The following is a 6,055-nucleotide window of genomic DNA, read 5'->3' on the forward strand; positions in this document are numbered from 1 at the left end:
ATAAAAAGATAAAAGGGGGGAAAAAAGAAAGAAAAACTAGTGAATTAAGATTCAGAAAATATTGACAATAGATATGCATCATAGGCTCATAGCAATCGAAGCGGCAAGAATTGGAGCTCGCCGCAAATATAAGAAAGTGGGCCGCAACAAAATGGTTCTGTCTACGCAAAACATATCGACAACGAGGCAGCCCATCAAAGTTAGTGGGCCTATAATTTTTCTAGCAAAGGAAAGTTGTTGTAATAAAATAAGGCCCTCTTTCTTAGATTTCACAAGCCTTTTGAACTTTGGGGTGATTTCCACAAAACAACTATAAAGTCTAAAAATTAGAAGGACGTGCCTAAACTTGAGGAGTTACCGCGAAAACCCCTCTCAACTTTTGGCGGAATTTCACCTACTCAAGTATTAATTTTTTTTAAAAAAATATATAGCCTTCTTCTCCGCATTGTTTTCTATTAATTATATAGTTTCTTAGTTGACCATCTCATCAAAGAATATGAATTCTATCAGAACATCCTTTGTGAACGCATCTGACCTTTAGAATACTCATCGAAAATACACAGGTGAACCTAAAGTCTATTTCTTTTTTTCCCTTCTCGATATTACTCGCTAGATTCAGTTGGTAATCGTAGAGTTAGCAAAACTCTTCAAATCTTTCGTTAAAACGGTAGTATGGTTCATTAAATCTTGCATCACCTCATTGGACTCCTTTTGTAACTAATCACGTGTTAAACTCTAACGATTCCAGACGCATTTGAAACTTATGAGTATATATATTCATCTGACTACAGACTTTTCTTCTTTATTTTTATTTTTTTTCTGTCTCGTTCGTTTTTCAAAAATTAGCAGACAAAGTCCCATTCTTTCTTCCTCAATTATCGCGCACGTATCCAAAAACCTTTTCGGGCTTTTTCTCCATCAGTGGGCCCTACGTATCCACTATCCACTAGCTTTTATTTAACGGCAAAAGGAGGCAAAACTTATTAACTGCCTTTTTTGCACAGCTTTCCTCCGCAATTTCCCCTGTTTTCGGAAATAGATGCCCCTTGCACGCTTCGCTTCACCCGGCCCAGCTCCTCTCAAGCCCATCTGGGCCCCCACACGAGTGGGTCTATTATTGGTGACGTTTGACCAGAAGACTCCGTGTGTAGATACAACGTCTTCAGACCAACATCGGTCACAGTGCTGCGGGTGGCAAACGGGTCGACCCGACCCGACCCGACCCGACCCATATAAAATTTGACCCGACCCATATAAGTATGACCCGACCCAACCCGTTTAATAAATGGGTTACCCGATCCGACCCATATAACCCGAATGACCCATTTATCAAACTTCTAACAATTGACTTAAACTGTTCAAATTTTCCAAACACTAACATCCACACATTACCTCCACAGTTCACACAACACTGATAACCATGAAGGAACAGCAAATATGCACATTTATGGACTTGTCGAGTACCAATAACAAAATTAAACTTTCAAACCAAAAACTCTCATAGATTTCAGTAATGCTGAAAACCATCAGAGCGTTCTATATAAAAAACTCAAAACAATCCAACAATCATATATACCTACAGAAACTTAGCTTACTCTCAATGAAAACAAGTACTCACTCTAAATATCCTCTTAACACTTCCCTCAACAAATCTAAAATACCAATCAACATAGCAGAATCCTGAGAATTGTGAGGCAAGAGTACAATCTTCAACCAGGTAAACGATTATGCGAGTACCATAATTGGACATGTCCAAAAACTGATAAGACCTAATACATATTGTTGCAGTCTTCAAACACGGGACCAGGAAATTCTGTTATCATCATGGCATCTTAGACAAACTCATTGAAAAGAGACGCTCATCGACGTTTTCCTACTTATATTAATGCAGTTCTATCCGAGGAAATTCATGATCACAAGGTGGGGAACCAGACTGCAGAGGACAAAATCAGCAAAAGCTCGCTCCGGCGGCAAGTCCTGCAACGAGAGGGTGGATTTGTTAATAAAAGGAAGTGCAGCTCACAGGCAATATGATGCTTTCTGGATAAGATGATTTTGTACAAAATTACCTATGGACTTCTCTCGCTAATGTTTAAGCTCGTCTTGTGCATATGAAAATTGATAAATTAAGTTTACTACATACAAACACAAAGCTCATTTTAAGAATTCACCTTCATGAATATCAAGATGAAGTTTTTTCATCTGGTCGGGATGTACAGCTCACATATGAATAGCATAAACTTCAGAGCAAGTCTATCAAGATACGACATAAGAATCTAACAGCTAGTAGGTTCTTACCTTCAGCTACCACATCATAGTATGACAGCTACCACATCATAGTATGAGAGATTCATACTTGTGTTGGCATAGATTCTCCAATATCTAATTGCATGATATCCTCGGAAAGCTCATCTAATTTCGGTTGCATGTCATCTATCATTAATAAAAAAATAAAAAACCAATAAGCAAATTCATAACATGTATTCTGATGCAAAAAACGTAAAAAATATAACATTAGTAATTGTCTACCTTTGATACCATATAACCAATCACGCGTGCAAACTAAAGCCTCCACATTGCTAGGCTTAAGAGTGCTACGGTATTGGTTAAGGATTCTCCCACCTACACTGAAAGTACTCTCCGAAGCAACCGTAGAAATAGGAACCGCCATTATGTCCCTTGCCAATAGAGAGAGCTCGGGGTATCTATGCTCATTAGTCTTCCAAAATGAAAGAATGTCGAGTTGAGCACCACGGTCAAGTCTTGGTTCATCCAAATAAAGTTCTAATTGGGTCTTTTGAGAACTAATAATTTCTTGGCTTTCAAACGAGTCGAATTCCTAAATAAAAAAAGATACGTAAAGTACATTTGAACAAATGCCAAGCAAATCTTAGGGAAACAAAAGCTTAATTAAATGTTAGTAGGAAAAGTAGCTACTAAAGCAAATTAATTTAATATTAGACCCTGACATCTTTAGTATCTTAAAATAAGTCCCTCTATTCACTTGTGCCTTTACTCTGTAGACTTAAAATAAGTCCCTCTATTCACTTGTGCCTCTATTCACTTGTGCCTTTACTCTGTAGACCAAATCCTAATTTCCTGACATCTTTAGTATCTTAAAATAAGTAATTACCACATTCATCATAATCAGTTTGTATGTGTTCGCGGGAAAAATCAAAAGGCATGGAATGGATAATCATTTATAACTGTAAAATGTTTACAAAAGAACACAAGAAAACAAACAAACATTTCCGAAAGGTATTTACAATGTGATTGTAAGACATCTACAAAAAGAAAGATTACAACTTTTTCTCTTGTTTGTCGAACGAATTACGAGCTCCTGTTTTGCGGTCGCTCGCTTTGTGGGTTCTTTGCCTGCGCCGGGGTTGTTTGCCGTGGACCACCGCGCGATCTAGATCCGGTCAGATCTGAGCAGTACGACGGGTATTATTCCACGAAGGAAATAATAGCCGGGGAGGATTGATTCACCAAGGAAACAATCGTCCAAGTCTCGGGATCTAAGACCAAGCTTAGATCCGGAGTTCGTACGCGTAGATCTGAGATCCGGTCCTCTCGAACACCTGCCTTATTTGGCGTTGACGGTCGCCGAGCACCAGATCTGAATGAGCAAGTCCTCGAAGTCCCAAAGTTGAGATCTTTTTTAGATCTGAGTCTCCAATCCAGCAGGGCTTCGCCTCTCCAAAATCTTAACCTTCTCGGCCTTATCCCATTCTTCTTGAGATGGACAAAATCTTGAGTAGTTGGAATCACTCAATTGCATGTGTATAAATGCACGACGATAGTATAAAGCACTCTCAAGCATTAGAAAAGTAGCATTCCATCTTGTTGGAACATCTTGCCTTAAACTCTTTTTCACTTCCAAAGATTCATGAGAGACACATTCCCAAAATTTTTGTTTTCTAATTTGAGAGCCTTTTATATACTTGACGCTTTCTCGAATTTTATTGATACAACCATGGACTTCTTTTAAACCATCTTGGACAATCAAGTTGAGGATATGAGTACAACATCTAATATGAAAAAATTCTCCCTTCCCAAGAAGTGCTTCTTTCAAATTAAGTTGTTTTTTCAATAAATCAACAAAAACATCATTTGTGGATGCATTATCAAGAGTGAAAGAAAACAACTTCTTTTCAATTTTCCAATCAACTAACAACTTATAGATCTTCTCACAAATGGCAACACCGGAATGAGGAGGTGGCATATAAGAAAAGTTAAGAACCCGATTTTGTAATTTCCACTCATGATCAATGTAGTGTGCCGTGAGACAAATATATCCGTCGGTGGCTATTGATGTCCATAAATCGGAAGTCAAGTTAATTCTACCCGGAATCGATTCAAAAGCTTCTTTTAGCGTATTTTTCTCTCTTCCATAGATTTTAAGAACATCGGATTTAACCGTATTTCTTGATATGTGTTTTATATCCTCACAAAGATAAGAGAAGATTGCTCGAATACCCTCATACTCAACAAATTGAAATGGCAAATCGTGCATAATGATGGCCGAGACTAAGAGCTCCATAAACTTATCCGGGTCAAAATTAAATCTTGAGGAACTCATTATAGAATCTTTTGAGTTAGATAGACCCTCAATATCTTCTCTAGTAGCTTTCTTACAAATTTTCATGTGTCTTAACATGTTCTTTGTCCCGTGGTTACCTTCGGCAACATATTTGATTCCACACTTCTTACATATTGAATATTGTTTCCCACCTGGCTCTTGAACAAGGTCAAACATTTTCCAAGCTTTGGACGTTAATTTTCTTTTTCGACTTCCAACAATTATCGCTTTGGATTTTTTCTGAACAGGACTAGACATGTCTTCTAATTCTTCATTAGATGAATCTGCTTCTACATTATCCGCTATAGAATTATGGGTAGAATTAGACTCCATTAACTGTGATGAAAATTACAGAACTACATAAGATTCATAAAATTAAATAAAATTCAACAGATAACATAAAGTAACTGATTCTAAACAGAATTTATTGCCCCGCTGGATCTTCATCAAAGCTCATATTAAAAGTATGCAAGAACTGTGAAATGAGAGATGCGTACACCACACATGCACAAAAAACACAAAAGAAACATCGCCCACACACAGATCATTTTTTGGCATCCCCTGGTCTATCTAATCCCTCGTGCGCAATTCTGGCAGATATGAAAATAGATTAATTATACAATGCATATAGTTTTCATAATAAAGACTCTGATCACTTTTAACATATTATTACTCTCATTTTCATTCAAAATAGATTAACATATTATTACTCCTATTTTTATTCAAAACAGATAGACATTGTCATCCATAGATTTTTTTTAAATAAACCATCTCACATTCTACACTTTTGTACTGCTATTTAAATCAAAACTCTAGTTATTACAATTCACATGAAAGAGGAAGAAAAATGAAAGGGGAGGGATTTCGCAAAATATGATAAATTTTGTCAACAACTTAACATTTTCCTCCCATAAAAAGGACTGCTCAGTGTTTAATTACCAACGCAAATTACAGAACATTTGACTGAATAAACCGGCTCCTAAGAAAACAATCACAAGAGTAAAAAACCCCCAAAATTGATAGAAATCAGGATAAAAAACCCCCGAAAATTGATAGAACGCAAGATCAAAAAGCCCTAGCTAAGAGTGTACCTCAAAATCCAGTGATTAGCTCGATTGAAGATCTGATTCTTCTGTTGATCAAGAGGAACTGGGCTATGGCTGCTCGATGGAGAGAGAGAGGAGGAACTATGGCTGCTCGATGGAGAGAGAACTTAGCTTCGAGGATCGATGCCGCTCGCCGCTCGCCGAGGATCGCTGTCGCTCACCGATGAAGAGAGAACTTAGCTTCGAGGATCGCTGCAGCTCGCCGCCCCTTGCCGCTCGAGAGGAGAGAGAGAAATCTAGGGCTTCGTTTAAGAGAGACGAAGAGTTAGTCGGGTCAGCAGAGGTTCACTTGGGTAAATTCGGGTTAGATGATGGGTTAGACGGGTCAGTAGATCAACCCATAGGGTAAACTCGGGTTGACCCATTT

The 6,055-nt window shown here is 37.9% G+C and overlaps 1 long non-coding RNA gene across 1 annotated transcript; it reads right to left on the reverse strand.

The window, feature by feature from the left end:
• On the reverse strand, positions 2,399-5,729 carry LOC109849234. The gene is made up of 3 exons (XR_002249044.1): positions 5,674-5,729; positions 2,530-2,839; positions 2,399-2,433 (listed from the first exon to the last, which is right to left on the reverse strand). It is a non-coding gene; the product is annotated as an uncharacterized LOC109849234 (long non-coding RNA).

This window comes from Asparagus officinalis, chromosome 7, assembly GCF_001876935.1.
Source record: "Asparagus officinalis chromosome 7, Aspof.V1, whole genome shotgun sequence".
NCBI classification, from domain to species: domain Eukaryota; kingdom Viridiplantae; phylum Streptophyta; class Magnoliopsida; order Asparagales; family Asparagaceae; genus Asparagus; species Asparagus officinalis.